The sequence below is a fragment of the Lissotriton helveticus genome, chromosome 6 (genome assembly GCF_964261635.1).
Source record: "Lissotriton helveticus chromosome 6, aLisHel1.1, whole genome shotgun sequence".
NCBI lineage: Eukaryota > Metazoa > Chordata > Amphibia > Caudata > Salamandridae > Lissotriton > Lissotriton helveticus.
The window spans coordinates 377,559,282-377,571,484 of record NC_136067.1 but is presented as its reverse complement, the minus strand read 5'-3'; positions in this window follow the sequence as shown (position 1 = coordinate 377,571,484).

Sequence of the window (12,203 nt, the reverse complement as noted above, 5' to 3'; positions counted from 1 at the left end):
TTGGTCCAGTCCGGTGGTGCTAGTCCCAAAAGCCGCCCCACCGGGCACCACACCAGAACTGAGGTTCTGTGTGGATTACCGAGGACTGAACTCAGTTACCAAGACTGATGCTCATCCAATCCCCAGGGCGGATGAGTTAATTGACCGGCTAGGAGCTGCCCAATACCTAAGTACCTTCGACCTCACTTCAGGGTACTGGCAGATCTCCTTGACAGAGGGAGCAAGGGAAAGGTCAGCCTTCTCCACGCCTGAGGGACACTTCCAGTTCTGTGTGATGCCCTTTGGGCTCAAGAACGCCCCTGCCACATTTCAGCGACTGGTGAACCAGGTCCTCTCTGGAATGGAGGGTTTCTCGGCTGCTTACCTGGATGACATTGCTGTCTTCAGTAGCAGTTGGGAGGACCACTTGCAACATTTGCAAGCAGTTCTCCAGGCGCTGAAACAAGCTGGATTGACCATCAAAGCCAGCAAATGCCAGATTGGGCAGGGGTCGGTTGTGTACCTTGGACACTTGGTGGGTAGGGGGTCAGTGCAGCCCCTGCAGGCGAAGATTGAGGCAATCATGGCCTGGGAACCCCCCAAGACACAGACTGAGGTCCGAGCTTTCCTGGGCCTCACAGGTTACTACCGTCGCTTTGTGAAGGGGTATGGCACTATTGTAGCACCCCTCACAGAGCTCACCTCTAGGAAACAACCTCGACGGGTAGTTTGGACAAAGGCTTGTCAGCAAGCCTTTGAAAAGTTGAAGCAGGCAATGTGTGAAGCACCGGTCCTGAAGGCTCCCGATTTCTCCAAGGAGTTCATTGTTCAAACAGATGCATCTGAACATGGCATTGGGGCAGTGTTATCGCAACTAAATGAAGAGGGCCTGGATCAGCCTGTAGTCTTCTTATCCAGGAGACTGCTTCCCCGGGAACAGAAGTGGAGTGCAATTGAGAGGGAAGCTTGTGCGGTGGTGTGGGCTCTGAAGAAGCTGCGGCCATACCTCTTTGGCTCGCACTTCCTGGTTCAGACTGACCACCGCCCCCTTCGTTGGCTGATGCAAATGAAGGGGGAAAATCCCAAGCTGTTGAGATGGTCTATCTCCCTACAGGGAATGGACTTCCGGGTGGAACATCGGCCTGGAGTGGACCATGCCAATGCAGACGGTCTCTCCAGGTATTTCCGCCTTAGTGAAGAGGACTCCCAAGGGGTTGGGTAGTTCTCCCCACTTTCAGCTGGGGGGGACGCGTGTTAGACCTGTCTGGATTTTTTGCGCAGTCCCTCCTCATTATTCTTTATTTTGTCCCCTTTTTGCCCCTCACAACCTTAGTATTTTTGTGTCTACTACTTTTTTATAGGTGTTGGTCAAGGGGATAGGTGTTCTTTCTTTCCCCCCATAATCTTTTACCTCAGGCCCAGAGGCCTGTTCTGACAGGAAAGTTGGCACCACCTAAAATGGTGGCCACCAACTGCCCTAACTGTCACACTCAGAACTTGGCCATAGCCTAGCATAGGGCGTTCTAGAACCTTCTGGTCCATTCTGGACCACTGAAGGGCAGCCTATATAAGGCGGAATGCGGGGCAGCCATTTTGTCTACCTGTGGAAGTCAGCTGGAGGACAGGCTGTAGTTGAGGGTGGGAAGAGGTTAGACTTAGGGTTGACCTCCTGGACTGGGAAGCTGCCTTATTGGTCTAACCCACTACTCCCCTGTTGGTTACTTGTCCTGGCCCCGCTGTGAGAAGTTGCTGGAGACCCTGGGCGCCTAGCTTGCCCCTTTTCTAAAGAATAGAGGGGAAGTCTATAGGAGAAGGAGACTGCAGCGCTGCGGAGCGCAGTCCTCTGCCCAGTTGGAGGGACTTGTGGAAAGTGTGCCTTTATCCTCAGCCTCTGTCCAGAGACTGGTAATTGAGCTAGACTGCCCCCTTGTTCATAAATTCCCTGGAGCGACCCCTCTCACCTGCTGTGGTGGAGCGCCACTGAGGAGAGCAGAAGCCAGGAGAAATCGGGCTGTTCCGCCCTTCTACCCCCCAATCCAGCGTGGAGAGCGGCGTCGCTGTGGATCTGTAGCTGCCAGCCCTGAGGTGAGGAGCGGAGAAGAGGGGCAGTGCAGCGCGACCAGCGCGGTCTCTGTGAGAGAGACACTAGCTCTCCGCGCATGCCCCGCTGAGCCGCCGGGCTCCGTGAGGCGGAGCCGGAGTCGAGGAGGCGGAAGGGGAGCAGCGAGAGAAATCACCGGCACGCGCGCTACTGCGCATGCTCACCAGAGTAGCATCTTGCCGTCCAGCGCTGAGGAGAGGCGCCGGCGGCTTTTCCCAAGTAGTTGAGTAATCGGCGTGTCCTTCCTGCCCCAGCGCCACACTGAGGAGCTGGCCTGGGCAGGGAGGGAGGGAAACGAGGCCCGGTAAAGGTCGGGGGCTTCGTGGTGTTTGCCCTAATTAAATCCAGCGCGAGTGCAGCGCGGAGGAGTCAGCCTGAGGCGAGGGAGAGCCTCTTCAGCTTTGGTTCTCCAGGCCTCGCGCAGGCTAATTCTTGACCTTTGGCACAAGGCTAATCTCCCAACAGTCACAAGTAAGGAGGTATCTACGTGGGGGATTGGATTCCACAGTATTAACTATACATAAATGGAGACTCTGACTCTGGGAGTATAGCGTTTTTGAGGAATCCCTGACAGGGACCTAAATGGAATTGGCTTATGTGATTCTTAACCCATTTCTCTCTAGCAGGATAAGAAAGTGAATTGTAAACGCTATTCATGTAAAGGAGAGTGTTACCCTGAGCTAGTTAAAAGGTTGATCTGGCCAAACTTTGGAGTAATACTGTAATGAGAGATGATGCATAGTAAACTGAATACAGTAGTTGCATAATTGCACTGTAGAGGAGTAAGAGTGATCTGCCAAATGTCTAAGTGATTTATCTATTTTACAAATGTTGATTGTTCTTATGACCTAGAATTGAAAAAGTATTCCTGCTATATTTCACCCAACCTGAATGGTAATTTAATTGTGAATTCTGAAAGTGAAAAGAGCCAAGATATATATATATTATTTTTAAAGCAGTGCTTATTTTTCCACATTTTGGTGTAGCGTTATTTTTGTGTGATATTGCGTGGTTTTACTTTTGGGTGGTCTGCAACCTTAACACTGTGCCTCTGAAATGTATGTCTTGCCCTAGGCCAGGCTACCCCAGGTTCTAACAGCCAGTAACCGACAAAGAAATTTGTTTTCAAATGCCTGCATTCTGGGAGGTGTTTTTGTTCCCACACGCCCTCTCCATATGTTTCCACACTCAGACATTTAGACTTATATAGCTGAACCATCTCTTTAATTTGCTTGTGCTCCCGTTTTATTGCAAATCTAAAAATAGATTCACTCACTACTCCAATTTTCTGTATCCTCTGACTGGTCATGCCACCCAATGACAGGTTTGCTTCAAACAGGATGCCTAAATAATTGAAATGGACAACCTTTGTGATCGCGGTCTCACCAATAAAAAAAGATTTTATTTTAGTGTGTTTGGGACCACAAGTTAAAATAAACAATTTCTGGTGGTTTACTTTTAGGCTCAGATTTGTCAAAAAACTTAAAACCATTTAAAAGCTTCTGGAGGCCAATTGCTGTTTGTGAGATTAAAATTGCATATAAAAGAACTGGGACTGGTCTGGAGGCAATTCTAGGAGTATCTTCACTACATAAACTCAGGACTATGTCTAGCGAATTAATATAAAATAGAAACAGAAAAGGTGCCATTATACAATCCTGCCTGACCCCTTTGGCTACCTTTAACGGTTGGGTACAAACAATTTGTTCGAGTGTTGAGGACCTTGGTGGTGGTATCCCAGTGTAACCGCCTTATGAGGTTCAGCAATGGTAGATCCCCCCCCGCTACCTCCATTAATGACTACAGCTTTTCCCTATCCTCCAAGTCAAAAGCACAGGAGAGGTCCATATATGCCATATGTAATGAACCTCTCCTGACCTTGACATATTTTCCTGAGATAAGGGATAAGTTCAATGCCTGTTTGATGGTCCCCAGTCCAGGGTGGAAGCAATATTGAACCTTTGAAAAGAAAGAGTTATTTTCAGCCCAAGTTTCCAGTTTTTCCAGGATCACCCATTTTTTACTATGGCATCTAACAAAGAAATTTGGCGATAACACGTTGGACAGTTCCTATTTCCTCTCTTAAATATAGGTATTACAATGGATTCCTTCCATGTGTTAATTGGGGTCCCCTTCACAACTGCTTTATAGACATTAATAAGTAATGGGCCCCAAAATTCCATATTATATTTTAATATGTCAATGGGGACTCCATCGGGGTCTGGGGCCTTGCCTGGACAGCACACTGAAAAGCTGTAGTGACCCCTTTTACATCAATAAATTTGCTTAGCCAGACGTAAAAAAAAGTGGGTCAATTATCGGTTCTGTACGGGGTTCATCGGGATAGTCCTTAGGATTAAACATTTTGGAGAAATGACTTACCCACTCCTGTTCTAGGATGTGACATTCAATTCCGTTTAAGGGGACCTCTGTGAAGAAAGGTCTATTGATAATCTCCCAAAAAAGCTTACTGTCTTTTTGATGGGCCGCTTTATCTAGGTCTTCCCATGCTTTGGCCTTGATTTCCCTTTTCCTGGTTTCTAGCGCTTTTTAATAGCGGATTTGAGCTTACCATACCTCCTCTGTGAAGCACGGGATTGAGTTGGTGGCTTTTTTATTTTTTTTAATTTCTTTATTGACATTTTCAACAAACAATGTCGGTACATTCCAACTAGCCAGTCCGATACAGACCATCAAAATGAGCAATTAGCCATAGTTGCATTTCAGTACACAGTTGCTTTAACAGACTTCTCCACACCTACCCCCTCCCAAATATCTAACAGGATTTAAAAGGTTCATTCTCATGTACACATACTATATCAATGCTGCTACAGAGGGTTACAATACTACACATTGGTGACCCCGAGAAGACCAGTAGTACAAATGTCCATTCAATCAACATTCCAAATGCAGCTTCCCCTGCTAGCTATGGCGGCACGTGGATGGGGTATATACATACATCAGACCTACAAGGAGCTCTGTGAACTTCCCACCTCCAGCTCTTCAGCTATCGTCTGAATCTTGGCAGTCCAAGCGATGAATGGCTCCCAAATATTTTGTGGTCTAGAGGTAGGCAGCAACAATTCCCAGAAAGTATTGAGTTGTGTGTGCCCATATGCAATGTCCCTAACCCAGTCATTAAAGGAGGGCACTCGCCGTCTACACCAGTGTACTGCGACCTGGCGTTTCGCAAACAGGATAAGGAGCGCATGTAGCTTACGCAGTTTGGGCGGGGTGTCTTTTACATATCCCAAAATACCGAGAATGGTGGATGGCTCTAGCGACACCCCCAACATACTGTTTGTGGACTCAAAAACCTTCACCCAAACGTCCGCAATCCTGGGACAGTGCCACACCACATGCAGGAAAGTGGCCGGGGCATAGCCACATCTCAAGCAGTTGCTTTCAGCTCAGAGACCCATCTGATGCAGACTCACCGGCGTTCTATAGTATCTATGCAGATCCTTAAAGTGAATCAGCCGTAGCTTATAATTTCGGGGAAAGCGCCGAGAGCTGCCCACAACAGTAGTCCCACTGTGCGTCCGTCAGCGGTGGATCAAGCTCTTCATTCCAGTGCGTGCGTGAGAGAGGTGTAGGAGAGTAGGGTCTGCTTCCTATGGTCACCCCCACTTTTTGCTCTGATTCACTGGTTTTTCGCCTCTAGTGTGGCTGTGGGCCTGCTAATCAGACCCACAGCCCAGCTGGGTATTGGGTCACCTTTGTGAACCCCTGTATAGTGTACCATAGGTACCCAGGGCATAGGTGCATCCAAGGCCTACCAGGGGCTGCAGCATCCAAACTGACACAACTGGCTGATCAATCAGCTGGGGCAAGGTCATGTAATCACCCCTTGCTTAGGTATAGTATCCCTATACCTACCATAATATATAGACACATATATACCTATAAGTCACTCCTATGGCAGGCGTTAACAATCCTGGAGGCAGAGTGCTTGGTTTTATGTGAGATGGTGCTCTAGCATGAGCTGAGCCTGTCTGAAGCTTTCGGAACCATGTCCTTATAGCTGTTCTATGATATAGCCATACCATAAACTCTTAATTGCATTATAATCCTCGTGGTTAATGCTAACTTTGTTTTGGCTTTATCAAAACATGTCGTGTAAGGTGTCATACGCTTTAGAATACTACCACCCCGCCAGTCCTGGCAGCGGGGGTAGCATTCCACCCTTCTAAAGGGAGAAGACATGTGGTTGTAGCTTTACAGTTAAACAGAGCATCAGCATCACAAAATGGATGCTGCTGCCACAGACACAAGTCTGACATCCTGCTGCTGGACGAAACTCCGGCAGGGAAGGCCTGGACAATAGGTTTCCTGTCTTGGAAGGTGCGGGCACCTCCCCAGACAGCCGACAGTGTATTGGGGCAGGGTGGGTTGAATGAAATGAGACACTGCCTGGGGCACACAAGGTGTTCCTTGCATAGCCCGGTTCAAACCGGTTGCTGGGGCTCTCCAGCCCAAGCTCTGGCGCGAAACTGGACAAAGGGAAAGGGGTGTAACCACCCCTTCCCAGGTTCCACCCATAGGAGGGACCTAGCAGGTAATCCAGCCCCTTAGATTAGTATAACGCTAGGAGCTGAGTCTAGAGACTTTAGATTATCCTGAACTGAAACTCTGAAACGAAACTCTGGACCTTCAACATTCTACTGCGAATAGAAGACTGAAGAATCTCCCTTGTGGTCAAGGAGTGACCACCCTGTGCAAACAGGCACCGCCAGTAACTTGCCGGTTTGCTTTGTTGATGCTCCAGCCGGAACCCGAAGAGTTAGCAATGCAGCATCTGGACTTCCAGACTTCTCCGACTCCGACCCACATCCACAGCAAAGCTGAGACCTGTGGCGGACACGAGAGACGTGGAACAAGACACTCTGCAGTACCTGCTTTTTGCTAACTGTGCAGCTTCTGAGGCGTCCTCGAAGTTGTACATTGGGGTTTGAGAAGCCCCAACCCCGAGCAGTAAGTGCACCGAAGCTCAGCCCTCCAGACTCCTCGGGTGCCGCGTGGGGCCTGTGCCTGCATTTCTCCTCGATGCGTCTTTGCAGTTGCTAGCCTGTTGGCTAGTGGCCCTCCTGAAGACATCCTTTTGAATCAACACCACTTGCCTGGTTGCTCTGGGCCTGCTCCTGCTTTCCTGTAAAGGGGAAGCTCCCCAGACCTTGCTGGTCTGAACAGAAGCCGATCTTCCTTTCCTGCGTGGGTTGCCTTTGCCAAGGCTTGTTGACTCCGATCCGGAAGCCGACACCGCCATCAGTGAGATCCTTTGTGGGACAGTCCGTATCTAATTCCTGGTTGTCGTCGACGCCTCCTGGTCCACGTGGCTGCAGAGTCAAGCTTTGCCTCATCACCTGATTGCATCTCGACATCGCCTGGTTTCTTCCTGGTTCCTTCCTGGTCACTGGCTAGTGACCCAGACTCTGTCCCCTCTGCTTTCAGGTTCTTCACTTCTTCGATCCACCCTTGAATCCATCCGGACATCTTCCTCCTGGTCGCCTGCAGCATCTTCTTGCAGCTCTCCATAGGATTCGACGACGAAACCCTACACAAAAGAACACCTATGCACCCGGCTTCCCTGGGTGAGGTAACTCGAGTACTCCGGTGCTCCCGTGGGTAACAACTATCCAAGTGTCCTAGTTTAACTGGCTTTTCCGGTAGTCCAACCGGCAGTGTCCGAAATCAACTAATTTGTAAACTTTACGTTCCCATTGAAAGTCTATTGTAACCCGCGTGTGTGTTTAGACACTGCACACGTATCCTGTGGGTCTCCTACTTCCAGTCCTTTGGCTGCTCAGTGTAGCCCCAGCGATTTCCTCACCTTTCCTGAAGTGGTTCTTATACCACTTCTGTAGTATATATGGTTCGAGAGGCCCCTTGGGCAGAATTGTATTTGTGCAACTTATAGTATGCTTATAACTTGTGCTGTATCTCGAACTCTGAACTCATAAAGAGTGCAGAGGGGTTGTGTTAGTAATAAATACATATATATATTTGATATCTACCTTGTGTGGTGTCCTTTCAGTTGGTATTCAAGGGATTGTTATTGGTAAAACAATTGGCTTCACATGCTCTCTGAAGTGTTAGCCTAAGTCTGCTCTGGCCATGCTACCACTAGGATAGCTGGTCTATAAGGTTGACTTTACAACCATCACCATAGGGTTGTTTGGACTGGTGCAAGGTACTCACTAGAATAGTGAACATCATATACCAGGTTAACTTTTCACATTGGTGTGCAGCGGTTGGGATAAGAGCTTGCTGATTGTTTTACCATAATATCTTGAGATATCATTTGAAAGATCACATTAAGGTACCTAGAGGTACATATAAATCAAGTCTTAAATACTTAAGTTCTACTGAACGTAGTTTTTGTAGAGCAAAAGGCCTAGCACACCCTGACTACAACTCCTCGAGAGGTTTAGTAGATAACACTTAGTGTAGGTAAGTGCACACACCACACCTCACTAGATCATGTCTCTGAGAGCAGAACTAAGTGGATCTCTCCCAGTGGAGGTAGATCCTGGATACCTTCCAGATATGACACCCTAACCTTCCATGATTTGAGGCACTTGTGCACAACTAGGAGGTTAAACGGGGTTCAAACCCTACCCTCAAGCACCTGATAGAACTCATGGAAGAATATGATGCAAAGAAAGCCTCTAACCCAGGTCCTACAGGCAATGCAGAAGAGGATCAGCCCTCAGCAGAGGATTCCCCTGATCACAATCTAACTGATGAGAGTGAAGTAGAGGAGGACTCTGAGGAGGATGACAATGACCAGGTCCAAGTGGGAGTACTTAGCCAGGCCAAGCTAAGTCTACATGGGGCTGGAGAGGGCATAGTACCTTACAGACTCCCAAGCAGGCTTAACTCTGAGCACAGAAGGAGGAGATCCCTCTCCAGGGAATCTCAGCACTCTGGTGTCTCACAAGGGTCAGATGCTATCAGGAGAATGTCTTCCCCTGAGAGAAGAGAGCATCAGGCCAGAATGAAAAAAGCCAATCTGAGGATTGAGAGGCAAGAACTTGCCCTAACAAAAGAGAGACTTGCTCTTGCAAGAGAGCAAAAGTTAAGTGGGTTAGAACCCACTGGTGGCAGCAATATCCCTAAGGATAAGGATAGTTCCTATGATACTAGAAACCTAAGTAAGATTGTCCCACCCTACAAAATAGGGATGACATCCACAAGTGGATAACTGCTTTCGAGAGGGCTGCAAAGTACAGCAGGTACCCCAAAGTCAGTGGGCAGCAATTTTATGGCTGTCCTTTTCAGAAAAAGGTAGAGACAAGCTCCTCACAGTCAGTGATGAGGATGCCAACAACTACACAGTCCTGAAGAGTGCTCTGATTGATGGGTTTGGCCTAACCACTGAACAGTATAAGTTGCTGTTCAGAGATACCCAGAAGAAACAGACTCAGGACTGGACTGATTTTGTAGATTGTGCCACTAAGGCTCTGGAAGGCTGGTTGATGGGCAGTAAAGTTAAGGACTATACAGGATTGTATAATTTGATCATGAGAGAACAAATACTTAATAATTGTCAGAACCAGCTGTTGCATCAGCACCTGATTGACTCTGATCTGACCTCTCCCCAAGAATTGGGAAAGAAGGCAGACAAATGGGTCAGAACCAGGGTGAAGCAGAAAAACCAGACCCAAGGTGGTGATCAGAAGAAGCCAGACCAAAAGGGTGTGGATCAGAAAGTAAAAGACCAGAAGTCTTCAACAGGTCCCCAAAAAGCTTCTACTGAGGGGGGTTCCAAGAAATCACAAGAAGTAAGGCCAAAAGAAACTTGGTGCAATATCTGTAAAAGTAATACTCACTGGACCAGTGATTGCGCCAAGAAGGAGGCAGCTCCAACCACCATTGCCCCTAAGGCAACTGTTTCCCCTAGTACAGCTAATAGTGGTGGTTCATAACAGAAGGGTGTAGTAGGGTTAACGCTGGGAACTGAGATGGACTCTGACCTAGTCAGAGTACCAACTCAAGCTGTCCTTGTCTCTTGATGTGGACATGGCTATGTCCTCTACTGTGAGCCCCAGTAACCTGGGCAAGTACAGACAGACACCTTTAATCAATGATAAAGTGGCTCAGGCCTACAGAGACACATGTGCCAGTGTCACCATGGTGACACCTAACTTTGTGGACCCTGGACAGATCATACTAGGTGATAATTACCTAGTGACCAATGCTAGCAATGTAACTACCACCCATAGTATGGCAGTTGTTAATTTCTCCTGGGGAGGGGTAACTGGCCTCAAAAGAGTTGTTGTAAGTTCAGACCTCCCTGTAGAATGTTTGTTGGGCAATGATCTAGAACCTTCAGTCTGGTCTGAAGTGGAGTATAGGACTCATGCAGAAATGCTGGGCATATCAGCACATGTCCTTGCTGTGACCAGGTCACAGGCCAAAATGTCCCAAACTGAACAGGCCCTGGATCCTGAAACAATGGACCAGTTGCCTTCCAAGAGAAAGAGCAAAAGGGTTAAGGCAGTGCCTTCCCCCTTGCCTCAGGTTGAGGATCAAACTTCTGAGGAAGCTGATAGTGATACCCAAGAAGGAACTGTCCTAGAAGAGCTTGAACCTGATCAGGTTGAGTTTCTTGGGACAGGGGGGCCTTCCAGGGCAGACCTGAGGCAGGCGCAATTAGATTGCTCCTCTCTTGAACCCCTCAGACAGCAAGCTGCTGCTGGGAATGCTACAGGTACCCACAGTGTATATTGAGATGAAGGGCTCCTTTATTCAGAGGCTAGAGACCCCAAGCCTGGTGCTTCCAGGAGGTTGGTCATACCTTTGACATTCAGGGGCTTCCTTCTTACCTTAGCCCATGACATTCCCCTAGCAGGACATCTTGGCCAGAACAACACTTGGGTCAGGATTGTCCCCCACTTTCACTGGCCACACATGTCAGAGAATACCAAGCAGTTTTGTCGCTCCTGTGTCACCTGCCAAGCCAGTGGCAAATCAGGTGGCACCACAAAGACCCCCCTAATACCACTACCTGTGGTGGGGGTTCCCTTTGAAAGAGTTGGGATAGACATTGTTAGACCAATGGACCACCAAACAGCATCTGGGCACAGGTTTATTCTGGTGGTAGTGGATCATGCCACCAGATACCCAGAAGCTATTCCCTTAAGGAACACAACACCCCCTGTTGTGGCAGGAGCCCTCCTGGGAGTTTTCTCGAGTGGGCTTTCCGAAAGAGGTTGCCTCAGACAGAGGTGCAAACTTTATGTCTGGATATTTGACTGCTATGTGGAAGGAGTGTGGAGTGAACTATAAGTTCACCACACCCTATCACCCACAATGCAATGGGCTTGTGGAAAGATGCAACAAGACCCTGAAGGGCATGATCAAGGGTTTACCTGAAAAGCTTAGGCGAAGATGGGACATCCTTCTGCCCTGCCTTTTGTTCGCTTATAGAGAGGTCCCACAAAAGGGGGTTGGCTACAGCTCTTTTGAACTTTTGTTTGGGCATCCTGTAAGAGGACCCCTATGTCTTGTCAAGGAAGGACGGGAGTTACCTCTCAAAAAGCCTAAGCATGACATAGTGGACTATGTACTTGGTCTCCGCTCCGCGATGGCCGAATACATGAAAAAGGCTTCTAAAAACCTTGAGGCTAGCCAGGAACTTCAAAAATCCTGGCATGACCAAAAGGCTGTGCTGACTGTGTACCAGCCAGGACAGAAAGTGTGGGTGTTGGAGCCAGTAGCCCCAGCAGCACTCCAAGACAAATGGTCTTGACCCCATACTATTGTTGAGCAAAAGGGAGAGGTAACCTATCTGGTTGATCTTGGAACTCCCAGGAGCCCCCACAGGGTGCTTCATGTCAACAGACTGAAGGCATATGTTGACAGGGCAGACATGGGCATGCTCATGGCTACAGATGAGGGACAGGAGGAGGAGAGTGACCCTCTCCCAGACCTGCTTTCTCAGAACCCTGATGATGGTTCAGTTGATGGAGTGGCCTTGGCAGGCAACCTCACTGACCAGCAGCAACAGGACTGCAGACAAGTTCTACAGGCCTATAGACATATGTTTTCCCTGACCCCAAATCAGACAAACAGGTGCACCCATGATGTGGACACTGGTGACAGCCTGCCTGTGAAGAGT